Below are 27,885 nucleotides of genomic sequence, written 5' to 3'. Positions count from 1 at the left end.
ACATTTCTATAGGTAGAATGTTAAGAATGGAAATGTATCAAATATATTAAAACATTTATGTAAACGTTTTTCAATGCGATCCACAAATCACATAATATTGTCAGCGAAACTAGTTGTATTTAATTGTGAAGGATTTAATATCTGAATTACGAAAACAATTGATGTAACAATTTTATGACTTACAAACACAACATGGAAGTTTTTATCTTCATTAATTGGTATTGCTTGCAGCTATTGACAAAGCCCCCTGTATTCACTTATACATTATAAACATTTCAATCAAGCTAACAATATGTGTTCCTTATAATGAGATTATATGGCTGTGTGAATTCCCCTAAGTGGCTAAAGTGCAGGACACCAATATTATTATTATTTTATGAATTATAGCCTCCACAACTACCTGTAAATAGTAGTGAGAGATGGAATGGTAAAATAAACAAACCTGAATTTCTAAACAGTAATTTGTTGTCCAGCAAACTTGGCCCGGTTTATTGGACAGCTCATTTAGCAAGGAAATAAGGTCCTAAGCTATAGTTTCTGAAGCTGGTTTATCATAACTTGGCATTCTTACCTAAAATGCAATTGATGAACTATGTCTAGTAAACACCTGAGGGAACTCTTGCCAAAACAGGTTCACCAAGCTTGCCAAAACAACCTCATTTATTTAAAAACAAAGATAGCTATAAATATTTGTCATGTTAAGGATGCTAACATGATAAAAAATATTGTTCTTGATTAAAAGAAATTGGAATCAAAAGCTGACTTATATTCAGAAGTCCTGTTCCCACCACTATGATGGAAGGAAGGAAGGTATTGCACTTTGTGAGAGCTATAAAATTGCAGTCCTATGTGTAATTACTAAAATAGAGGTATTCAGAGAAGTAGAACTTTTGTCCATACATTGCAAATTGGTTATTTCTGCTTCCTGTAGACTAACATTGCAGATACATACACTGTATCTGATTCTAAAATTAGTTTTACATAACATTTCATTAAAGACATTTCCCTGCACTGGAATGGAGAAAAGAAGTGGCACACTATCATATGAAAGTTACACAAGTGTGTATTTTGCCCTATGTAAATTAAGAAATCATTTCATCCTGTGGGCACCCAACACATGGTATATGTTGTAAACTAGAGAAGTTCATATTTTTACACACTGGTGTACCTAGTTCTCCTTAGACCCATGAAGGGAAAATATAATGTGCTTCTAAGAGGATTGTTTGTAAGGCTTGATTATTCAATGTTTGTTCTGTCCTTTAAACACTGTACTTCAGAATGAAAAAAACACCCTAAGTTATAGTTCGTCCTTTTCCTAAACAGAAATCCCTTGAAGGAATAAAGACAACTTATATCACTGAATTTACACAATCCAGTCAGACAATTTCTGCAGTATATCCAATGCTTCATTCTTGCCCATTTAAACATGTATTATAACCACAATATGGGAAATAGTTCCCATACATAAAGTGAATATGAATGCTCATTGAAAATTGCTCATTGAGCTTTCTGACTTCTAGAAGAGAGTCACTAGTGATCACTGTGGTACAGTGGATTAAATGAATATATAAATTCTCGTCAGCTATGAAACTTACTGTTGACCTCAGAACTCTTACAGAATGAGTCAATACAAATATAATGCTAAACCATAGTTTTGTGATATAGGAAGACTCTGGGCTTACTCCTCCCTCCCACCCCCATCCTTTCACACACCAGTTGGTTACTTCCTGGTTTGATCAAAACAGCATTTCCTGTTACTTTGAACTAGCAAAATATTGTTTCCACAATCTTTTCCAGCAGAGCTGCAAGCCAAAATTTGAAACAAATTTGCGATCCTAGTTCAGAAGGCAAGTGAAAACCAGACTTGGCCAGCTTGGCAGTAATAGCAACCTGATAAACCCAGAAGTAATTTACTGAAGCAGAAAGTGTATGAAAAGTGGGAGCCAATAGGAACTTATCATTACAGAATTTATTTCCAATAGGAACAAAGCTTAGTTTGCTGTTATGTTTGAAGCAAATCACTGTCTCAGCCTAAAGCTACAACATAGGTTTGTTTTGGGTAAAATATACTCTGAATGCTTTGAAGGACCAACAGGATGTATAAAATAAATAAAAGAATATTGTTAATACACAAAAACAACAACAACCCACTCATTTTCTAGGATAAACAGTAGACAGACTGTTTACAATTATCAAAGCTATTTTTAAGATTTTAAAATAGTCCGATATCTTCAAATGTAAATGATCAAGCAATTCTACTACACAAAATCTATTTATTTCAATATATTTTACGAAAATACTGAGAATTGCAACTCAAACCTTGTCTCTTGAAACAGACCTTAGTTTTCAGTACTCCCCACCCCACAATGGTTTATTCAGTCAATTTTGCCCTACACACAATGCAGTGTTTGTATGGACTCTCCAATGGTACAGCCAGTTTTTACTGAGGTAACTATGAGTGTGTAGCAGCTGAAATAATATTTATTATTATTTATTGAATTTCTATACTGCCCTTCAGCCAAAGATCACAGGGTGATTCACAACATAAAAAATGTGCCTCATCAACTGCTGAAACTATTGGCACAAAAATGGGCCAATTACTGCAGAGCTTGATTCTATTCAGATCCTAGTTCATATGAATTCCAGGTATAAATACATCTCTGGGGTCACAATAAACCATTGTGTGGAGATACATTCAAACTGGCCCCATGTGCCACAGTGTATAACTATTGTCTCCAGCTCATTTGACATTGTCACCAGGTATTTTGGTTGACTCCTCACACACAAAACCACTAAATACAGAAAACAGAATAGTGGCCTCCAGCTGCTCCAATGTTGCTAAGATAGTTTGAAATTACTGCCAATTGTGAACAATTTCTCCTTCTGTAAGCTCTTTTATCTTCCTGACTGTAAACCTAATGGGCACACAGTTCTTACTTCCAGCTTTCCAAGGTGAATTTCAGTTTCTGAGCTTTGAAGGATTTTTTCTTTACTTCACAGTAAAAACTGAGCATTTGACTCAAGTTTCAATTAGTATTAGTAGCAGTATATGTACCGAGATCCACAAAGAAAACAAGGCAAATTACATGAAGTGAAAGAATACATATTAGATGTGAAGAATCCATCAGCTCACCGCACAAGGTTGGCACAAAAAATTAACTAAAGCACTGAATGCTTGTCAGATGACATCATTTTCCTAGGCAACTTTAGGAAAGAAGAGGCTACTCACGGGATAAGGGCCAATGATTAAAAAGGCAGAAAATAAGCATTAAGAAGTTATTCTTGGCATTCAGGTGGGACCCAAAAGGCAATGCTGGATTTTTGCAGCATTTTAAAAATCCGGTGCCTCTAGATGTTTTTAAAAATTATTATTATTATACAGAGAAAGTTTGACAAAATCTCATACCACAGCTTCCAAAATGATCTAGGAATCATGTTAATTTCTACAAGTAATAGCTAATGACCCACAGATCAGAGGTATTCCATCAACTTGACTATACTGTTTCATCGTTCCGGTGTTATTATACTACAAGTAATTTAAAATAGGCTGTAACTGATCTAACAGTTTTTGTGGTTTGGGACAAGAAAAAGTACAATGCTGATAATGAAAAAAGACATGCAGATAATTGCTTTACAAAACCAATGCAACAAGAAATTGGACAAAAAGAGGCACCACTGAGTATGACTTCTTGGTTGACACAATTTAGATATTTATAGTTTTACAAATGGGCCACAGGAGAAGAATGTGAAGCTTTTCCTAGCTGGGAAGGATTAATGAACATGTGCACCTGGTAATTACATCACTCCATCTTTCTGAAGAGTCCTACACTGTTTCAGTGGCAGAAAACTCTAGCGAAGGGCCACTGAAATTATCCATTTGCAATTCTACAAACAATGCACAGCTTAAAAAATACAGTCTCTCTTTAGTCTAGCCTTGCTGTGAAAAAAATTCCAAAAATGCTACAGCATGTTACCTGACATGCCTTATAGAAAATGAAAAACTCTTATGACATATGAGTTCTGTTTTAACCAAAAAGAGAGAAATCAGAAGCCCTCATAAAGCGACCGAAGTTATATTGTTCAAAAACAACCTTAGGAAGATATTTACCAAGACATATACTCCACCAGTAATGACCTTAAAGGAAAATTGTATGGAAATTAATTGATGCCTATATAGCAAGATGTGGGGTTTAAATTACTCTTTCTTAAAGTAGTCCTCAAACCTGTATCCCTTGAAAACTTTCAAAAGTTAATATATATTAACTACATATATTAATATATATAGCACTGCTTTTTCTTCATGGTATGTAAATATTTTGAGAATTAATCATCTTCTGACATAATGCAGAATACTAAAATAGGGCAATTCTACAGGAAACATTAGCAATGGGAGGGCAGGACAAATTACTGACAAGGCTATCCTGTTGATCCTTGAGAGTCCTCAAAATTTAAACATGTAGCAGAAGGCTACATATTTCTGAATGTCTCTGCTTCCTGCAGTACGGTGAATTATGATATATTAATGCTTAGCTTAAGTGGCAGATATATAAATGGATTCTAGCATCAAGAGGGAAGTCAATAACACCACAGATTTTAAATAACTAGGTTGACAATTCTTCACAGTAAAATGAAGATCCAGAATGAAATCTCACAAAGACATGTTGCATATAAACCCTAATACAAAAGTTAATTGCAAGCTGTAGTTGCATGCATCTAAATGCTTCAGAAGAATGCTCTCAAAATAGCATCTTGCAGTTCAGTAAAAAAAGAAGAAGTCAAAATTGTAAAATGGCCTGTTATTGCTAGAATCTGACTCTCCCTGATGGAATATAGAAAACGAGGAGACTCCAGCAGAGATAAGTGTGCATGAAATGCCCACTCCAGAGAATTCGGCTAAATTGGCTACAATGAGACTTCAAAAGCAGAGAAACCCAGAGATGCTCAAAGCACCTTGCAGCTTGGGGCTGCTGGCCTTTACTTCTTTTAAAAAAATATATAATTAGATTTATCTAGGGAGCAAATAAATAAGGAAGGATGGATTTCTGCTGGAGTTTGATCAGCATATCATTTTGTCGTAAATGCTGCACTGCTCATTACAATGAAAACACTTAATCTGGTTCTCCTGATTTCAAGTACAAAAGCATCCCCTCCCACCTATTGCTTAGAGACTCCTGCATCAGAACAGGAGACTTAAGATGCAGACTGAATGGCATTAAACCTCCATTCTTCTGAACAGCAGATTCTCCCTCACGCACACACCTTTGCTCCCTTACCTTGAATCACGTATATAATATCGGCTAAGTTCCCACGGATGATTTCAGTTCAGAGCATCCGGCAGTGCATCCGCACAATGCTTTGCCATTGCTAGTGTGAAGAGAAAGAGCTGCTGGGATGCTGAATGGCACATCAGCCAACTTTGTGTGTAGCAAAGGCTCCATGGAAGATCTGGACTGAAGCTACACTGAATTGCGGATTGGATTCCACTGCAAATACCGATGGTGTCACAGAAGCACCGCTTTTAGGCAGAAAACCTTCATTTATAATTAAAATGGGCTATAAAACCAAGAAATAAAACTTGCATCTGCTTTCCAAATCAATTTGGATGATTAGAATAGTGAAGATTATATATATATATATATATATATATATTCATTTAGGATTTTTTTTTACCTGTTTAATCTTAATGGCTTAAATGGGGGGGGGGAGAGAGAGAGAGAGAAACATAACTCCCTTATCTAATTATTAAATCTTCTGTGTATTTTCTGTATTTGGTTGTGGCTCTTTCTTTCTTTAAACTATTTTTACCCCCCCCCCAAAAAAAAGCTTTTGTGTCACAGCTGTAAAACAGTAAAAAAGATAAATAATGGATCATCTTATATTCTTATTTTTAATCAACTCTGCCCAATGCTTCGTCCTGATTAAAATTAACTTCTCAGAGGCACAGTATTTCATATAGTTGATATGGTGACCTTATGGGAAACAGCTACAAAAATCAGCAAGCAATATTTTCATGAACACAGACAGTGGGTATGAAACTGCAGTTTCAGTAAATGTGGAGTATCAGTAAATATGCTGTACTTACTACTAGCATTCATATGGCTTTAAATATTCCCCAGTGTTCCCTAGTGTAATACTGTTCAGAATGCACATATGAATCTCTCTAAAAAGGTTGGAATTGCCCATCTTAAGTATTAGTGCTTATGCAATTGCTGGGATATTGAGCTGAAAGGAGCTATAACTTTGATTTAAAGCTGCTGTTTAGTTTAAATTTTCCCATGAAAGTTGGCACGTGGATATTTAAAAGTAAAAAAATACTTCCATAAAGCAATATGCAGAGTAATTTCATTGGCATGGAATGCAATCTAGCCTGCTTGTTTGATGCCATTGGGTTGGCACAACAGAAACGGGAAGAAATAAACTGTAGGATGCCTTGTTTATGAGTCAGAGAAGAGTACCTGAGATAGCAACTGAAGGGCACCAAAAAAGTCGGAGAGATATGATATGTCCCAACTGTCTAGCAGCACACAAAGCCACTTTTGATATTAAAACAAAGGACAGACAGGTAGACCTGTGAGGCCAAAGCATAACTCGAAAGGTATCACAAAAGAGGCAAGTTGCTCCTCTTTCCTTCTGTGTGAGCAACATAAAACTGCTAAATTATAGAGTTCTCATATGGATTTGATTGCCTGCTCTATCCTATTAAATTAACCCATATCGTCTTTTGGCTCAGATTTGACCTCATCAAACAGCTGTAATCTGAAAGAACAAGCCTCTAAAGAGTCTATAAACAACTAGAGTAAAAACCAGATACAAATCATTTCATTGTTTGCTTTCATAAATGAACATTCTAAGATGCACAGCTTGCAAATGTGAACTTTAATATGCTCAGAAGAGATAAAATCTGGAGCACTTTTTTTGGCTAACAAATGCAAAGAATTGTCCTCCAGTGGCTGAAAAGGAAAAACAATAAATTTTACTCATGCTTTGTCTTTATTTAATATAGTCAAGGCCTTATCAGCACTCAAACACACTCCTGTGAAAAGCCCTGGAAAACTAGCTAGAATCCCTGAATGCTTCATCTGTCTTTCTGTCTTGTCTTCTTTTATTGAATTCTAATGAAAATATCTATAATGCGATGGAAACTATATCGCAAACATAGAAAGAGAAAAAAGTCTAAATATTAAACAAATAATAATCTCAGAGCATTATGAAGATGTGCTAACAGAGCTGCAAAGACAATCAATTACATACCACAAGTAAAATTAATACATTATAGCCTCTGCTATTATTGACCATTTGCTCAAGAGAGGCATTTGTGTCAACAAATGGAATACAACAGATCACTTCTAAAAAGGTATAAAAGTTGTCCAATTGCACCATCAAGCAGCAATTGTGGGACCAATTTGTAATGAATCCTACTTCAATGAAAAGAAAACTCTGTCTAGTAAGCTCACTTTTGGATAAGTGTACATTTTAGGTCCCCAAAGAAACTTTGGAGAGGCAAACTGCAGTGATTTAAATTTACTGGATATCATATAATAAAATCAGCATAGGTGGCCTAATATTTCTACTTGCAGTCCACCCCCATGCCCAATATATTGCATATTGCTTTGTCGTAACTGCTGAAATATTGCCATCTTGTTTAAAAGAGGACACCTAAAGATAGCCCCCTTCATATGTAGTGACCAGTTGATTAAGATAAAGGTAAGTGGACACTTCAGTTGCCATTACCACCACTGTTTTAAAAGTACTGTTAATTTTACCTTTGAGGGTGTTGTTTTTAATTTTAACCAGGGTAACATTTCCCGTGTGGATAAAGCTAGTCATTACTGTTTATGGGAGAAGCCTGGAAAGCCATTCAGACAAGGAAGGCTTACTGGTTTCAAAAGCTGTAGCTTTTCACACCAAATGATATCCAAGAGACAACTGATATTGCTGTGAAAATAGCATGAAGCTTTCTGCTTCTAAATGAGTCTCATTTAGAACTATAACAATTGTCCAACTAAATGAAGATGCCTGTTGGTTTAAGGTAAACAATGGGTAGGTCTATCCAGAATACATACCTAGCCTAAGAAGACTTAAAGTGTCATACTGGTCATGGGCGAATTTGGAATGGAGCAACACTATCAGTAAAGTCCATTTTCGAAAATAATAATTACTGTATGCCAAACAATTAGCTATACAACTGCTATGAGACAGAAGTGAATTACACTGCCAAGCCCATAGCCACAGGCTTACACTGCTATTCCTGAATGGACTTTAAAACTGACAGTTCATCATCTTTTATGAGTATTCATCTTACTTTAAAAAGATCCTGTAAAACATGGGGATCTTATCATCTGATAAATGTTACAAAAGTGCAAATATCCAATATAACAACATGTTTCAGGAATCATTAGGCAACAGTTATAAAAACTGGGCAATCATATATTTCAATAATAGAGTGACAGTTACACTTCTAAGCTGAGAATTATTACACTTCTTGAACAGTTACATGTACTTGATGCTAAGCTTTCTGCCCTGCAAAATACTCTTTACCGTTACATATACACACAAACGGATTGTCTGCATTTCTACTCTGATACAACCTCAAATCTTTATGATAATTGCAAACAGTTGCAGTAGCAGAAGGGAACTTAGAGAGTAACTATCTTTCTTTCTTTCCCTCTCTTCTGGCTCTGCACCCCCAGAAAAGCAACCCCTCCCTGAATGGGGGGGGGGGGGTCTCCCAAACAGCATGAGCAATGTTGTACAGGGCTCTGGAGGCAGGTGGAAGAACTTTGCAGGAATGGAGCTTTCAAAACTTCCTCTCTGAACTTTTAAGTTTTGTGGCATTTAGGTGGATGAGACATTTCAAAGAAGTGACTCCTCAGATAGTGCAGTTCCCAGGAGAGGAAATGCCCAATTCCCAGTTCAAGTGACACAACATGTATCACATTTTCAGTCACTATGTTTTTACTTTCAAGCTAGCAGAAACAGAAGACAAGTGAAGAGAACGCTGTCCTCTGTGTTGGGGGTACACATGAGTTTTCATCCTTACAAAACTATTATTTAGAGCAGAATGTGCAAAGGAAATTCTCCATAAGCTCATTTTCAAAGTAAGATAAATCTAAACTAGGGCCTAGAGCCCCTCAGAATTATCAAATTTTGTTGAGAAAATTTCATGAACATTATTTACTTCATTGTGATACTTAACAGGCATGCCATATTCTGCAGGGGCACATGCTGCATTTTATATTATTTAAAATCTATGTGAGAGACAGATAATTTTCTCTACCTTAAATTAGGTGAAGGGAAGATACAAATTTAAGACATATACTCATTATCATGTAGTCTGCACAGACCTAAGAGAATATAGTATATAAATGACAGCAAGAACCTGCAGTTCAGATCTTTAAGGCATTGGTTACCACATCAACATATACTGGGGTAAAGTACTTACAGAATGAAAGTCATAATAGATAAACAGACCTTTACCCCACTTGCCATAATTCAATGATTCATCTATGACTTTTGTGACAAAGGAGTTTCTACTGCATATTCTCAGAAGACGTAAAATCGAAGTTGTGTCAAGCATCATTTCTTATCCTATTGGATTGTGTTTTGCAGCACAAATGGGAAGCCCAAAAGAAGGGATTGAAGGAAATAACCAATTCATATTGTTGCTACCTAGCAAGTGGTATTCAGAAACATGTTGCCTCTGAACCAGGAGGGTCCAAATAGCCATTGTAAGTAATAGCTAAAGAAAGACGTATCCTCCATAAATTTAAAATCAATTATACAATGTGCAAACAAATACTTTCTTAAGTCTTTCCTGAATCTACTACAGATACATTTTATAGGATGATCTCCAGTTCTTGTAATGTGATAAAGGGAATAAAAACTATCTAAACACTTTATTCATATCATACATCATTTAAAACTCTTTCCCCCCCACAGTCAGCTTTCCTCCAAAGGCTTTAGCTTTTTTCATAGCAAATATGATCCTGCCCCCTTATGATTTGTGTTGCCCTTTTCTACTTCTAACAGTTTTGCATATATATAGTTCTGCATTTCTAGACTGGTGGCTGTTTTGATTGTGGCACCATCACCAATTTATTTTTTTAGTAAATTTCAGCTAGAAAATAACTGGGCAGTTATGCGCCCCATGCTTCATTTGTGGGTAGGCTTGCCATTCACACATCTCCTACACAGATCTGTTTTTCCATATTATAGCTGCTGATATGAAATAAGATATCATAGAATCATAGAGTTGGAATGACCCTGAGGATCATCTAGCCCAACCCCCTGCAATGCAGGAATATGAAACTGGAAAGCACCAAGTTCGCTGAGTGTTTTGGGACTCCTGAAAATGTATTATTTCATGCAAGCTTTTGCAGATCACAATTTCCAACCTCGAGAGATCACCCAACTATTATGGTTACTGTAGTCTATTTATTTGGGGTGCACTTTTACTTAACTTGTTTTAATGTATTGTTTTCTTAAACTGAGTTCTTACTTTTGTAAACCACCTTGGGATTTGTATGAAAGGTGGCATGAACATAGTCTGTTATTTGAGAAACATAACAAAGCATCATGGTAACTACAGCCTTCTCTTTCTTTCTCTTCTGGCTTTATAGAGTTAAAAGCTAAATAACTGAGATAATAAATATAGCACCATGGAGCTCCGCTAAGTTTCTCTAGACTAAAAATATAGTACAGCCCAGCAGTGATGGGTAGGAGTGTGGACAGCTACAATTTGGATGCTAACCTGGTGATTATTTTCCTCAGGTCAGTAGGAAGGTGGGAAATTGTATGACTGCTTTATTCACTGCATTGTTTATTTGAAATCAGCGTAGGAATTTCTCATTCCACCTGCAACTATTGAATGAGGAGGAAGTGTTAGCATGCGCAAGTGTGGGAGAAACGCAGAGGAATAGCAATAATTAAAAAGTGTTAGTAAATAGTTTTGGTATTCAACAGAAATTTAACTATATTTTTCTGAGTTCTTGCAAGGGGTTCCGTTAGAGCTCTTGACATTTGCAAAGGACTGCTGCTCCTGCATTTGAATTTGCACTACTGCTAGACTGTGGTTTATAATAGCCTGGGGATTTGCCAAGCTGGCCTTTTATTCAGTGTACTTCCTACTCACTATCTTTCCCCTGTCCCCTTCCTCTCACATTTGATGGTCTTGTGAGCATCAATGGCTTTGTCCAACCACGCCAGTGTGTTACATAGGCAGGAAGAAGGATGGCGTTGTCTTGTGCTTGTATGTGTGGGAGTGCGTGCACACACATGTTCAATGGGTTTATTGCTTTGGGTTTTTACCTATGGACCTTCCTATTAATTTTTCTGGCTAATGCACATGCTTTGTAGTTGTAGCAGAGCAAGGTGGCAAGGGTGAGCTCTGGTCTGGTTGATGCAGGCAGGGATTTATCAGCTAAATCTAAAGCAATTCTAAGCACATTTCAGCTAAAGCAATTTGAGTCAAAGGAATATCCTGTTAATTGTAAAATATCTCCAGGAATTTTGAGGGGTATAAGAATTTTTATAATCTTGGGGAATTATTAAACATGGTGAGAGGTGAATTAATGAATCAGTACACTTAATATTGTTGCCTGCTATCCTGGCTCTGCCACGCCCCCTCTTTCATGCAAATACATGCAAACCATTGGAGTAGGATAGGTAGACCACCCTAAGTGCACCCATGAAACTTTCTTATGTTGTTGGTGGTATTATTTTGCTACAAATGTTCTATGCCAAGTTTTGTGCAACTGTGCTGGTGATCACAGCCAATAAACTGGGAAAGCACACACACACTCAGAGAGACTTTTAAAAATCAGTCAAGTATCCCATGCATCATATAGTTCTAAATTAATTTTGATTCAATGTAAGGAACTATAGAGCATCACATAAGGTTTAATATAAAGACAATGTATAGCACTGAAAATCAGTTTCTGATTAAAAAAGAATCTGTGGAAATGAACTTGCCTTATTTAGAAGGGTGAAATCATTCAACTTCAAATAAATGCATATTCTATTTAGATTTTTATTTCATCACACTGGTCTTCGATGTTGAACATTCATTTTGATTATGTATTATTTTACTGATTTATTCATTCATTAATTCACTCCAATAGTAATAATGTGATCAACTTCAATGGGTATATTTAAAGGGTATATTTAAACTGCAACATATATCTTATCTCTTTGCACTGTACTAAATTCTACCATCAAAATTGTTAATTAAGAAAGAAAATCAAGTTCCTCTTAATCTCATACTAAAGGATTATTTTTCTATAAAAATACAGTTTAATTATGAAAATGAATCCATGAATTTTATGAAGACACGACACTAATATTAGAAATGGGCATATGAATGAATGGGCAAAATGTAAAGTAGACAAAGTACTGATGCTTAATTTGGTAGATTAAAAACATAGCTAGAGTGCTTCTGAAGTGGTCATTGGTCATGTTAGCTGAACGACTCGAAGTGCAAATAATGAAGCCTGTGTGAAAGTGTGTTAGGATTGGTAGCAGAGACCCAGAGAGATTATTTGAGTCCATCTGTCCAACATACACTTGTGCCTGCAGCTGCATATGTACCTAGAGGGTTATGGCAAATGGCTAAAATGAAACCACAACTTTAAAAAACAAAACAAAAAAATCCACAGTCATAATACTTGGCACATAGATGACAGGGATTTGAATGTGACTGCTGGGTGGAAGCAGGGGTGCCAATTCAATATTTTTGGGGAGGGGTCCAGCCCCCCTATGTCTCAAAAAAATTAGGGGGCGGAGGAGGCCAAGCACAGAGCTGAACATGGTGCAGCTTCAAAGCCTCACTGCCGCCATGTTTACCTCCATCCCTGGCTCCTCCTGACACTGGGATGTCACACACGACGTCACCTGCCCCCCACCCCCATTGCCCTGGCACCTCTGGGTAGAAGACTGGGAGGAGTATACTATGAGATCAAGGAAGATTTAGGCCACTGATGGTTATCCTTAACCAACCTCTGAGAGTACAGCTCTTAATGCTTAATTTGGATATGAAGAAATCTACTCTACTCTAATTACATTTGGCCCCCAGCCAATGTGAGATGGTGAATTTGGCCACTGGTGGAGGGGAGTAGGACATACTACAGGAAGTGTGAAGGGTACATGACTCTTCATTTCTCAGGTTCTTTTACATCTTTTAAAGCACAAATGTCTGCTTTTTTGCATGCATGTTGTATGGTTGCCCTATCCAGGGGGGAGGAAGGGGGTGCGGTGGGGGCAGAGCACCCTGGGTGTTTTCGCTGAGGCGGGTAACATTTGGCAATTGCGGGTGGGTGGCGCACCGCATGTCTGCCGTCGGCCACTCGCTCCACCCCCGGCTACAGAGTTTGAATGCCGCTCTGTGCACCCGAGCAGCTATTCAACACCTGGGAGGGCACCCTCCACATCTTGCCCCCCCTCGAGAGCGCGGGCATATACTCCACCACTGGCCCTATCTGAATACAGTGGTACCTCGGGTTAAGTACTTAATCTGTTCTGGAGGTCCGTTCTTAACCTGGAACTGTTCTTAACCTGAAGCACCACTTTAGCTAATGGGGCCTCCCGCTGCCGCGCAATTTCTGTTCTCATCCTGAAGCAAAGTTCTTAACCCTAGGTACTATTTCTGGGTTAGCGGAGCTGATAGGAGTTATATTCCAAAACATCTGGAGGAGCTAGGTTGGAGAAGGTTGGTTTAAACGATCAGCAAAACTGTGCTATAAGTCAGCGCCTCTCTTCCAACTGCTATTCACAAAAAGAATATTGCTGTCCACTCAGATCATTTCTCAGCCACTCACTCACTCTGGGACTAGCCTTTTAACTTCCTAGTTCTTCCTCAACACCTGGAATTCTGATGGGATTCACCCAAACTGTCTCCTCGCAGCTAAATCCAATTAGCCCAATGAACTCTTACAGTCAGCTCTAATCCTCTCCATGCAAACACATCCAATCAGCCAAATACACAGTGCTGCAGCACTGGCTCTACAAGCCATACTCTTGTGAACAGTAGAGCAGCCACTGATTTTCATGAAAAGTATCCCCAACATAGACATGGAAATTCCTGCTAAGGAAAAGCATCAGAGGACTTCCAAGGGAGGGAGGGAGGGAAGGAATAAAGGAGGAAAGGAAGAAAATAATAAGAGTAGCAGCAAGATTAGCAACATTTCTCAGAGGGGTTTTACGATCTGTGCATGTAGTGAACCCAGTTGTACCCTCATTAGAACTTTATCAAAAATTTATTAAATACTTTCAGGGTGAAACAAACGTGAACATTAGCATATCAATGCCCAAAATGTGACACACTTCAGATGCAAATGTATTAACTATAACACTAAAGTCTAATGCGCCAAAGAACATTTTCAAAGCATTGTAGAGACATTAACTAATGAATCCCTGAGACACCCCTGGAGGCATTAAAGTTTTACATATTGCAAAAGTGTAAAATGTTTTGGAAAGTGCTGGATCACATGGAACACAACAAAAATATCACATGCCATATTCTCAACAGCTCAGAATCTGCACTTTGCATGTGACAGTTTAAATCATTTCAGAAAAAGCTAGAAATGGGTCATATCCAGACCATACATTAAAAACACATATATAGCACTGAAATTTGTGGGGAGTGCCAGGAGTTGTAGCTCGAGGAGGGAGAAAATACAGTTCCCATTATTCTTTGGGAGAAGTCATGTGCTTTAAATGTGGGTTGAATGTGCTTCAAATGTATGGTGTGGATTTGACCATAGATCCTTGTGTAGTTGTACATGCCTAGTCTGTAGGAAAGAGAGAAATTTCTGGCAGTCAAGGGAGAGGTGGCTTTGATTAGATCTCATACAGAAAGGCTGCAGGACTAGATGACCTGGTTTTGCAAGACTTTTAAAAATCTGCAAAATCAGCACTGTGCAGGATAGAGCAAAAGCTGGGTTCCCAGCACGACCCACCATTGCTGACATTTACAATATTCTGGGGTCCCTAGCCCTTCATTTTATATTTTCCACTGAACGAAGGAGCACAAGGATTGGGTATTTTAATTCCCCTAGTAGTATGCTTGAACACACTTTTCTCAGCTTTGGAAAGGAGAAAGTTAAGCAGCAGAGTGGGTGATTTACCATCCTGCCCTGTCTTGCACACCGAAAATGAGATACATATGCTTTAACTTGGCTGACAGATAAACAGGGTACCTGCAGTTGAACCTTGATAGACCATGTCAATCATCCCCTGACCCACCCGATGCAGTCAATCTATGATGCTACCTCATTAGAGAAACTTGTCAGACATAACTGAGAAGCTGGGCTACTACTCTCTGCTTAGGGTTGAGAGAGTCTGCTATCTGGTCTTGGATGGGCTACCATTTATCAACATAGCAGCCAGAAGTAATATATTAAGGACCCTATGGGTTGTTGACATGACAAACATAGGAGATGTGGATGGGAAAGAAAGCAGGAATAGCTTCAGGAACAGCTCAGTTTGTATTTTGGTGTTGCTACTTTGGGGGCAACTACTAGTGGTAACTTACTGTTTTTGGTGGGCTTGGGGAAGTATATTCCTGAGACCCCAAAATAGATGCTGAGGTCCAAGGGAAGAGACTTAATCACCAGGCTGATGTCTGTGACAGCAGCAAAATATAAATTTAAGTTTCTCCAGATTTCTAATTGTTCCTGCTACTGCTGCAAGAGGCCATGGTGGCATCAAGGAGATATATTTCAATTTGTAAATGCTATAACATTCAAGTGGAGATATTTCTTTACTAGGCCAATGTAAACAGGCTATAAGCAGTCATATTCCATTAATAAAGTTGTATATCCCCATTGGTATCTACAGTATGTCTCCATTCTTTCCCCCTACACCAGGGGTAGGCAACCTAAGGCCCATGGGCAAGATGCGGCCCAATCGCCTTCTCAATCCAGCCCATAGACAGTCCAGGAATCAGCGTGTTTTTACATGAGTAGAATGTGTCATTTTATTTAAAATACATCTCTGGGTTATTTATGGGGCCTAACTGGTGTTTTTACATGAGGAGATTGTGTCATTTAAAAAAACAAACACATCTCTGGGTTATTTGAGGGGCATAGAAATTTTTTCATTTCCCCCCCAAAAATATAGTCCGGCCCATGGCTGAAAATGTTGCTGACCCCTGCCCTATACTGTACAGCTCTTTATTTAGCATGTGTATTGGTACAAATATATGTATGCATGCAAAAATCCTGAATCATTATGTCATTACACAAACACACACAGAGAGAGAGAGAAGAAAACAACAATAAAAACATAAAAAGACGGGCTTATAAACCACATCTGTGGAAATTGAAAGGAAAAACACCATTTTGAAACACATTGAATAGTCTTTCTTTGCAAACAGTAAATGTAAGCATACCTTATTTTTGTAATTTTGGTCCTGTAGTATTAATAGTGTTACATGTGCCCCAGAGACACAATTTGATCTTATATAAAGAAAAAACCACACACAATTTAACAGAGCATTATATATCTTAGAGAATTTAGCCCCTACTACTGGCAGACGTAGTGCTACAAAGCAGGCTTAACAGAACGGCTACAAAAGACAGGAGCTTTTTCTCTGTTAAACACAGTGAAAGGAGCATGATTGGCTTCAAATCAGCAGCATTTTCAAATGTTACATTTTTCAGCACAAACTGGTACTTCGGAAGATTGTATTTCATGGCATAGTTAGAATATTTCACATAGTGAAAAAAGAATATATAGTTAGCAATTATCCAACAGTATCTTTCTTCTTTCCACAAGTGTGAATCTGATTGACTTCCTTTGTTATGTGTAATAATGTTTTTAAGAAGCTTAGAAGTAGGGGAAAACATCAAAGGAGGTATATTGCTGTGAGGGTCACATAGCAACTTCCCTTCAAAAAATGGTATATACATTGGCACAAAGAAATGGCACAGTAGCCGGCAAGGATAAATTAATAGCTGCAGCGCTCATTATTCATTTGAAGTTTCTGCTTATGTTGTAAGGTGCTAATATCATACTCTTAACAAGGCCAATGTAATCTCTTTCTAATTCAACAAAGAAGAAATGAGAAGTAGGTTGCAGGAACAGAGATAACAGTCCAGTGCTCACTTACTGCCCATTCAGTCTTCCCAGGTGTGTCTTCCCAGAGCCGATCTTGGCACCAATGTGGTCTGTGTGGATCAGGCATCCCCAAACTCGGCCCTCCAGCTGTTTTGGGACTACAGTTCCCATCATCCCTGACCACTGGTCCTGTTAGCTAGGGATGGTGGGAGTTGTAGTCCCAAAACAGCTGGAGGGCCGAGTTTGGGGATGCCTGGTGTAGATCAAAACACTTAATGCAATTTCTACAACAAATCTCCCTTTAATCTTGGTTCTCAGCTTCAACTACCCATCTGCTAAATTGGAACATGAACAGTTTACTTTCACAAAGTTGTGGCCCTCCCAATATTGTTGGATGCCAACTCCCATCAGTGCCATCCAGCAAAACCAATGATTAGGAATAATGGTGCTGTAGTCCAGCAACATCCAAGTGCCTGTAGCTTCCCCAATCCCTATCACAGAATTGTAGAGTTGGAAGGAACCTGAAGGATCTTCTAATCCAACACCCTGCATTGCTAAAGCATCCATGACAGATGGCCAACCAACCGCTGCTTAAAAACCTCCCATGAAGGAGAGTCCACCACCTTCCAAGGGGGCTTGTTCCACTGTTGAATAGCTCTTACCATCAGAAAGTTATTCCTGATGCTTAGTCAGAATCTCCTTTCTTGTAACTCGAAGCTTTTGGTTTGAGTCCTACTGTCCAGAGCAGGAGAAAACAAGCTTGCTCTATCTTCCTTGTGAAAGCCCTTCATATATTTGAAGATGGCTATCACATCTCCTCTCAGTCTTCTCTTTTCCAGGCTAAACATACCCAGCTCCTTCAACCATTCCTCATCAGGCTTGGTTTCCAGACCCTTGATCATCTTGGTTGCCCTCCTATGTACATGTTCCAGCTTGCCAACATCCTTCTTAAATTGTGGTGCCTAGAACTGGACACAGTATTCCAGGTGTGATCTGATCAAGGCATAACAGAGTGGTACTATTACTTCCCTTGATTTGGACACTGTACTTCTGTTGATGCAGCCTAGAACAGCATTAGCTTTTTTGCTGCTGCATCACACTGTTGACTCATGTTAAGTTTGTGGTCCACTAAGACCCCTAGATCCTTTTCACATGTACAACTAGTCCCTCTGTCTTAAAGGAATATCAAATGGATGCATAAATCAGCATGTTTCCCCATTCTCTTATATGAGGGGAATACTTGGCATCCAGAGTAGGATTGCTCCTGTGTATAGACATTTTTTTCTCTTCATAAGAATGGAGACAGAAGCCACAACCGTGCCTTAGTGCTATATACACACAACAGCTTAAGAAACACAGCTACAACAGACACATGGAAGTGTAGTTAATGTTAATGTCACAGTACCATGACTTTAAAAGTTGTTTAGGGGGTGGGGAGGAGAAATAAATAAACATCCCCAGAAATGGCACTTAAAAGCTGTTGTGTTAGAGCTTTAAATAGACTGAAAAACTAGATGAAGTTTTACTGCATCTTTAACCATGACTTCACAATTGGCATTTTAAAAATACTTAAGAGCTGTAAAATCAGTTCACACTAAAAGAGAGTAATGAAAGCATGGGATTAATGATCTTTTAAAAGAAATGATCCATTCATTTGATCTGTCTTTTGCTTTCTGCTTTAAAATTAGGACAAACTAATCCAGTGCTGATATATAAGGAACGGGAAGGGGAATGCAAGGAAAGAGAAAGAGGCCTAATGAACATTTTTGGGATATCTACGTATTTTCTTTATTTAGGAATATGGTACGACGACTTACGCTTCTTAACCTCTCTGGCTGAAAGTAGCTTTAAGACCTAAACAAAAACCCATATTGTTTTCAATAGTAAAAATACCGCTATCCCAACAAACACTTCTAGCATCTATAAATTTCCAGCAGTTATAGCTCATAAAATCACACACAGACACTAGCCTTATTGAGAGAGATAAGCATTATATTGCTTTCTGAGGGCTATTAAAACAAGGTGCATTTGTACCTTGATATTGCGGTTTGCTTGTCAAGCCTTGAGTAACTGACAAAAAGCCCCTGCTCTGTTCTAGTTTGTTGTCATTGTTTATTTTTATCCCACTTTTAAGACTAAAGTTTGTCTCCCAAAATAGCTCATATAAATTAATTTAAAAACAAACAGACTTGAGACACAGACTTCAATCTCTGGCTTACACTACTTGAAAGTAGTGTCAACTGCTGCGAAGCCAGTAGTAGGTTTCAGACTCCCCATCCTTATGAGTGCCATTCAGTACCATATTAAGCTTTCAGTTCACCATCAACAGTGGTCACAGTGCATTGCAAGACTCAGTCATCAACATTACAAAGACATCAATGGCTAGATCCCAGCTTCCAAGACATGAGTGCGGCCACCCAGAGTAGCAGATAAGAAACATTCATATCCACGACAGCTTTCTGATTCCAAAGCATTAGGCTAGACCCAGAAATACTCACAGACAATGTCTTAAGAGAGTAATAAAAGTCTCACCAAAACCTGGTAAAGCCAGGTGCAGAATTTAATAGAATGGATAATGGAGCTATATTCAAGTGATCTTTACCTTTTATTTTCTACATTAATAATTTATATTAAAAAGCTAAATTGACTGGGACAGGAGTGACTAAGCAATTTTATGTGACTCTCAGCAACCTTACCAATTTTAATCAAGGCATAATACACATTCTACCTCCTGTTTCAGTAACGTTCCATTTTGATGGGCCTTGCTAGTATATGGGGTAACTGAACCACATGCCAGATGATGACAGGGGGCTCACTAAAGTGGAAATCTAGGGAGTTGTCTCTGCACCAGTTTCCCTCTGATTGTTCATTAACACCAGGCAGTGAGTTCTGTGTGTGCACAAACCATTCAAAACAGTGGCCTTTGTCCAAGCAGACGTGAGCAGGAACCTGACTGGCTCACTCAATTAATTCAGCTGCTTGCTGTCCCTTCCACAACTGAAGAATGGTTGTGAGCAGAAAGGGTGGGCAATGACTGGACAGCTCATTGTGCACACATGCAATACTGGTACAGTTCAGCTATCAGTGATGATGGCTATACTCTACTAGCAGTGTCAGAGGCAGTAAGCTTCTGAATATCAGTTGCTGGAAAGCAAAAGCAAGAAGAGTGTTGTTGTACTCAGGTCCTGCTTACAGACTTTCCATTGGCATCTGGTTGGCCACTGTGAGAATAGGATGCTGGACAATCTGGGTCTTTGGTCTGAACCAGTAGGGCTCTTCTCATGTTTATATGTTCTTAAGTAAAACACTTGTTTCATTGATGTTGATATTAAGTTAAGGCAGATATTCAACTTTCCCACTGAATTCAATGGGTTTTTAAAAGGTCAAACCGTGGCTGGATTGTTTCTACTGTATACTATATTAAACCAATCCATCATCAGTCTCCAGGTCTGGAACTGACTGTGGCTTGAGTCTAATTTCTGGCCATTTTAACTGCCTATCACAGCATCCTTTAAGAATTACTTCTGCTAAGTGAAAGTAAGCTCTGTGTTTTGTAAGGCTTTTGTTTCAGAATCCAGCTGTGAAAAACTTTCTTAACAAATGATTTATAAATGATATTTTTAAAGTGTTATACTCATACGTGAGAATTATGCTGGAATAGTGCTCTCTCAGGAGCCATAAACAGATCAGAGTTCACTTTCTGCTACGAAAACAGAAATATGAACCTCATAGGGATATTTAATCGCAATATGCTGTCTTGGAATTAAAAATCCATTTTGTCTCAAGTCTCACTGGAAAAACCAACATTGGCTTGTTCCTAAAAGTCAATTTAAACTTTTAGCACACAAACAAAAGAACATTGAAGCAGATGTTGTTCAGCTTTCAATTAAGCACCATCATATTCCTAAGAGAAACAAATGAATACTTTTGCATTGTAACTGGAAGTCCATTGATTTAATTCATAATTATCAGTAAGCAGCAAGCGCTTAATTTTATCCTGAGTCTTGTTTACAGAGTCATTAATTTAGGACTTCTACTAATATTACTTTTAATACACATTTGGGGCATGATCCAGTGAAAGCAAAGTACTTTTAATCCTGTTGATGTCAGTGAGACCCATTTAAGTATGTTTAGCTCTGTTTAGCTCTGTCTCTGAAATCAGTCCTCTCAAAAGAGCTGTGACTGGTTCACGTTCAAAGTCACAACGTCAAACAGAAATAGTTGCTATCGTTTAGATTTTAAATTGTGTTTTTGAAGGAAACTCCATCAAGGTTTCAGAAACTTCAGATGAAACAGGCTGGGCAAACAAGAGCTGACAAGTTCAGGAACTCCAGAAACGTGTGCGAGTTAGTTTGCCCAAAGTTTCAAAATCCTATAGATCAGCTGCATTAGTAATGGCAATGAAATACGGTGGTCATATGTTCTATTTGACAGAGGGCACACTTCAATTGAAGGGCAGTGTTCTATTTAAAGGATAATATAATTAAAAGACTGTTCTGTCCATGTCTGTCTTACATATAAAGAACCACAAGTCTTGGTGTCATATGCGTGACCACCCTACCGTGAAAACATAGATGTATGGCTACTGCAAGGAAAGGTGGCTTATACATAACCAGAAAAGGAGCACAAAAGAAGTCTATTTAATAGTTTCTTTGCAGCATGTCATGCTGGATTGTAAGAGAGCTGTCAATTGTAAGAACTGGTTGAACTAGCTGGGACTGCTAGAGATAACCTTAATGGTCATGTTGGAGGAGCTGAGTACCTTTTTCCTTTTTGAAAACTACAAAATCTATTCAAACATTAGAATTTGTTGTTGGAATACAGCTCCCATCATTCACCAGCCATGGACTATGCTGGCTGGGTTCTGATGGAAGTTGGGGTCCCATACCATTTGGAGGGCACCAGGTTGGCATTTGCAGATCATCAAAATCAACACCAGAAAGGAGGAGCAGGGATTGTTTGCCATATTCTATAACAGAACTCTAAAATGTTATTGGAGTTTCCTCTGTACAGATGCACAGCATTTGCACGTTTGATTGCACAGGGTGAAACTAGTTGTGTAAGGGTCATTGGTGTGATTATTATTTTGTTAACTGCTGGGGTGAGGACTAGAATCATGGTGTGTGAATTATTTAACACTTTGCCCCAAGTGATGGTTCTACTTTGTCTCCTTGCTTTCTTACAAAGGCTCCTGGTTTTTTGTTTTATTTTTTTCACAGAATTGCAAGGGCTAATGCAGTTAATGATGTTCAAGAATATCAGTTACAGGTAAGCAAATGGTTTTCACTTCCATTGTCATAATTACACGCAGGTCTGGCTTACAGAGCACAATGGAAATCATTAGTTAGGCAAGCGTTTGCATAACGAGTCCACCATTTCCATTATTTCCTATGTAAATATTTCTAATCCAGGATTTTTCCAATTTCTCGCTCCAATCTTTCAGAGATTTCTTCCTGAAATGGCTGCCCAATCAGCAAAAGAAAGGAAAAGGGGAGAACTGATTTGTCTGCTGTCTTAGTTGCCCCTCCCTGCATAGTTTCTGCCCCCAAATGGCTGCCTCTGATCAGTAAAGCAGAAACAAGCAAGGGAATAAGGAAGTGGGCAAACTCCCAATGTCTGGATATCTGTTGATTGTGAGGTATGGGCATAATTCTTTATGCGCAGATAAGTAAATATTTGCATAGCGAGCAGGCAGATAGCTGAACCTACGTGCATCGCAATAATGGTCTGCCACTTCTCTCTCTTTCTCTCTCACACAGTCAGTGAGCCTCTTATGCCATCGCCTCTTAAAAATGTTAGCCATTTGAACAATCCTGAAATGTGTTGCCTATTTTTTCTTGATAAGCATCATTCTCTTCTTTTTATATGCATGAAGTTGTTGTTTTTTTATAAAAAAAAACACACACAACAAAAACAAAACAGGCATATTAAGAGGAAATTAAAATAAAGATTCAGGCTGTAGATATTAATATTTCTTATTGGAGTAGGTGTCAGTTCTTGATATCAGGTATCACATTTAACTACAGCTACATTTATTTGGCTGCCTTTTCTATTCCCCTCGCTGCAATTATTGTGATTTAGACTTGGGGATTCTTATTTGATACCAGATTTAGTTAGTTATCTTCTTACTGACCCACATTTTTCCAAAGTGCCTCTTGGTTGGCTGCCTAGAGAAATATCACAGCTGATTACTTCTGTGCTCGTTTTTAGTCATTAAAGTGCTGTATTTCCACTGGGAGATTGCAAGTGATAGCTCAATATTTCACTAGTAAAGTCTTAGTTGTTGTTTTTTCCACATGAGGCTAAAATATCCCATAACTGTATCACCCAGAGAACGGAACAATGTTATTATATAATGTTCTCCTTTGTAAAGAATGAATCAAACCCAAAGGGAACTTCCTCCAAGGGAAGCAGTTTTCTCTGATGGAGGAGTGTTCCTTATCACAGGGGAAGGGAACATTTGGGGCCCAAGTACAGTATTGGTTGTACTGTAATGACAGCAATACGGTTCATATGGGAACCCAAGCAAATCTAAGGAGATGAGATGTTAATTTAAAGTGGGCATGATACTATATCTATTCTTATTGGTACTGTTATCTGGTTAGATAAATCCTAATTAATTGTATGGGTTAAGAGATAGAATACACCTCCATAAATCTGTGCATAAGAAAAAAAAGTTCTAAATAAAGTGGGTTATATTCAACACAAGCAGTGTTTTCTGCTCATACAGTGGGGCTTCCTCTTTCTCTCCTCCCTCCCTACATGCCCAGCCATCTGCTCTGGAGAATCTGCCAAACCTCTGGAGCAGATTTTGCGGGAGGGGTTACTGCAGGAAGCTAGAGAGAAAGGGAAACTCGTGTCACTTGTGCATAAGTCCGTGGCATGAACATAACTGCAGTGCTGGGCACCACCCTTTGTTTTATTTATTCAGCATCGTTTCAAAGGCAGCCCTATCCATTTGAGAAAAAGAATGGGAATACCTTCTCCTTTATGGTGCTTTTATAAATATTTGCATTAGAAATACAAATCTACTGACCGACTGATTTCAGAGGTCATTTTTTTTTAGTCAATCAAATTACTTCTGTTTTTTATTTTACCTATTAATCCGCCTGATTAATTAGAAATTGCACCCCTGCTTCACATAAGCCAAGAACCCCCCAAAATTGCCATGGTTCTGCAGGGATATGACAGCTCTTTTCATAATTTTCTTATCATTTTTATTTATTTCCCAAATTTTCTGAGGCAGGGACTCCACACAGCTTACACAAATTGAAGCAACATCTCTTAAGTGTGTGCATGCCTTCTTCCCAGATCCACTGCATCCTCTGCACATACATGCACATTTGCTACCTAGCTACATTAGCTTGGCATTTGATACAAAAAGGAAGAAACAGTCCAGAGAAAGGATATATTATGTACTTTATCTGCTAATTAAAAGATAGGTATGCGAAGTTGATCTACTCATGAATGAAGGCTTTTAAGTTCCCCCTACAAGTAGCACCCCCCTAAAATCTCCTTCCAGGTTGAGACCATTTGGAATGGTGCCCTGTCAGATATTAAACCATATCATTAGATGAATTTTTTGTTTTGTTTTTGTTTTGTCTGTCCTCAATGTGAAAGAAATATGGGGTGAAGTAAGAAGTTGATTTTACCCCATAGTTCTCTTATTTTTAGTGAGGTGTTCAGGTGACGTCTTAACCACTGTCTGCACATCTGTCACTGCCTTATGCTACAAATATAGTCTAAACATACATTAGCATCCATTTTTGTTAGGGACTGAAGACAGGAACTCAAAACCTGTGTATCATCAACTTCATTGAACCATATAGTCCACACATTCACATATTAGCGTGATACACCCATATGTGCTTTGAAGTGTGATTTTCAAAAGATGCAAAGAAGAAATGAACGGCAATGCCCTCTTTTGCATGTGACACAAAGTCATACCATAGTTTAGCACAAATGAGCAAATGCAAAAGCTTCTGGAGAGGAGAGCACAGTTGTTTTGCTCCTCAACAGCTGCTTTGTTGCTGTGCTACTGTGCTGAGGGAAGCCATTATTTGGCTTAGCTATGTTGTCTGAACCCAGGCCCATGATTTAGTGCTCATTGAGTTGTAAACCACAGGACAAATGTTAGTTGCAGCTCATGGTTTGCCTACCGAAAGTTAAACAAAGAGTCCCGGTTTGAACATCATCCAAAGTCAAACCATGGCCTTGATCAGCACTGCAGCTGAACAAGCAGGGAAGAGTAAAGCAGCAGAGATCATTTCTCTGAGTGCCTACACATGTGTTCATTCATGTTAATCATAGTCAGGATGGCTGATGGAATACTTAGAACATTGCAATACAACAAAGTTGTCAAATATATGTTCTTCCCTGTCCTGTAAGCTAATCAACTGAATGCAAACTCTCTACCCTTTACCGATGCAGAGAAAAACATGAAACTTTAATAATGATGCCCTCTAAAATTTTAAAAGGTGATGAAAACACTGCTGTATATTTTAAAACAACCTTTTGTTTTTGGAGGTGACAGCCATTCAGCCATCAAAACACTTGCAACTACATAATGAGAACACCCGAGAGTTCCTGTTGAAATGCATTAAAATGGTTTATATTTTGTCCACTAAGTTTGATATCTCTACTGAAACCAACTGGGAAACACTTCAGAGGATGAAGGCCTCATTTGACCATGTCTGAGTTACAGAGCATATAAAATTAAACATTATTATTTACTTGATTCACGTGTGCAGCAACTGCACAACAGCATGAAACTGAAAAGCTTTATCTCTCACAGATGTGAAGGATCACTCCTGACAAGTACAGCAGCTACATACACAGTTGTACAAAATAAATTATACATCATTGAATGAAGTATGAAAACTAAATAGGGAATAATTTGGGATGAACTTAGCTTTAGACTTTTAGTTTAAGATTAAACATGGGGAGCTTCACTCTGAATGCTAAGCAACTGCTTTATATTCTTCATAAAATGTGGTAACCAAAACACATTATTCAAAGTAAAATGGGGTGCCAAATAAAGCAGTAACATTCTATTCTAATACCCTTTTAACAATACTGTTGATACTGCAACCAGAACTGGCAGTTTTGCAACTTTTCATCTGAGAATTTTTGGTGCTCACAGATACCAAAAGAGGGAGGAGGGGTTAACCAATGTAAATTGCTCTTTGTGGTGTTATTTGTTTGATTAGGGAACATTTTGGGTACCTGAAACAAAATGCTTTAGGATAGGAATTTATATGGGGGAAATGCTGCAACACTGTTTTTCTGATTTGAAACATTCTTCATAGCTGCTTAAGGAGGGAGAGGGAGAGGGAGAGGGAGAGAGGGAGGGAGGGAGGGAGGGAGACAGGAGATCCATCACAGATCTCCAACCGCTTATCGTGCATCTAGTTTGGCCCTCAGTCTATAGTCAACTTTGCTACACTCTTCTTTTAGTTTCCTTTACTCCTTAGGCCAGGCATGGCCAAATGTGGCCCTCCAGTTGTTTTGGGACTACTATTCCCATTATCCCTGACCACTGGTCCTGTTAGCTAGGGATGATGGGAGTTGTAGTCCCAAAACAGCTGGAGGGCCAGGTTTGGCCATGCCTGCCTTAGGTGATCAAAAACCGCAGGTGCTTTTCCATTTTAGTTTGAGTCAAACCAATAGCTTCCTCTCAAATAAGTTAGACTGCAAACTGTTTAGCTTCCTGAATAGCCCTTGCCACCAAACCCAAGTCAACCAATCGGTGTCAGAGGCTTAAACACCATGAAGACAATATAGTATATAGACTTAAGCTTTGTATTTCACAAATTTGGATGAAAATTCCAGTAGATCAACATGATGAGAAGGCTGACTTTACAGTATTTAATAAATCTAACACCTGATCACTAAAAAAAAAAAAAAGATATCAACCACATTTCTGTGACATAAAGACTAATGAGAACTATGGATATAATATGTGTGAGCATATTCTGATTCACTGACCAAAACAGACAGCTAAGCAATATGCTGCTATGGACACTGCATCTTGTGTTGCCCCAGAAGAATTCGTTCCTTCATGCTGCATTAAAATTAGATCCATCAAATTAAAAATAAATTTAATGATGACATAAGTATGGATGACTTACACGCAGCCAACACATAATTCTTCAATGAATTAGCTGTACTGCTTAAGGAAGCAGAATATATAACACTGGGAGTAGGGTGAGATGAGAAGGGTATTTGGTGCAATGTTTATTCTGATAAAGAAATACTGAAGTATAGTTTGTTTTTGCTAAATGAAGAAAAGTAGGAAAGGGATGTAGTAAGAACAGGAAACTCTCCACTCTGATCCCTGCTGAGGAAGGCTAAATAAACCATACAGAAAAGGCAAAGCAGTCCCAATTTCCCCTGTGTTCTTTATTCTATACTGCTTCATACTGCAGGTTGGACAGTCATCTTTTTTTTGAATTCTCCTCCTCTATGATCAAAGTTCCATGCAAGTAGTAAACTAGCACATCAGGGGAAAGAGGTTAGGGTTACTCTTTAGAATATATTTTAATATCCACCCTCTATATATATATATATATATATATATATATATATATATAATGCTGCTACCAACTTTAATAAATGGAATAACATAGCATTAGTAACACAAAATCTACAATTAAGGTGGTGACCCTTATCATGTTGACTCATAGTAAGTCTTACTGAATTCAATGGGCCTCCACCCAGGTAAGTGTGGCTATGATCAGCTTACGCTATTGTTGCATCCTAAACAATTACTGCTAAAAAGTATATTGTGACTCGAAATTAATGGCCTGGGGATGACAGATTAGCTGGCACATG

At 38.3% G+C, this 27,885-nt stretch overlaps 1 protein-coding gene across 23 annotated transcripts in view; it reads right to left on the bottom strand.

Annotated features, from left to right (window-relative positions):
• Positions 1-27,885, bottom strand: part of DMD (dystrophin) — a 984,302-nt gene that overhangs the window by 425,671 nt on the left and 530,746 nt on the right. The window contains exon 1 of one of the 23 annotated variants that reach the window (XM_083438927.1): positions 5,274-5,366. The exons of the other annotated variants lie outside the window; for them this stretch is intronic. The gene's annotated coding sequence lies outside the window, so the exon portion shown is untranslated. Of the gene's footprint in view, positions 1-5,273; positions 5,367-27,885 lie in introns of those variants that run through there. 23 annotated transcript variants of the gene reach the window in all.

The sequence above is a fragment of the Podarcis tiliguerta genome, assembly GCF_965153285.1.
Source record: "Podarcis tiliguerta genome assembly, chromosome: 4".
Taxonomy (NCBI): Eukaryota; Metazoa; Chordata; class Lepidosauria; order Squamata; family Lacertidae; genus Podarcis; species Podarcis tiliguerta.
Note: the sequence above shows the minus strand (reverse complement) of the source record. Positions and strands in the feature narration are given on the sequence as shown.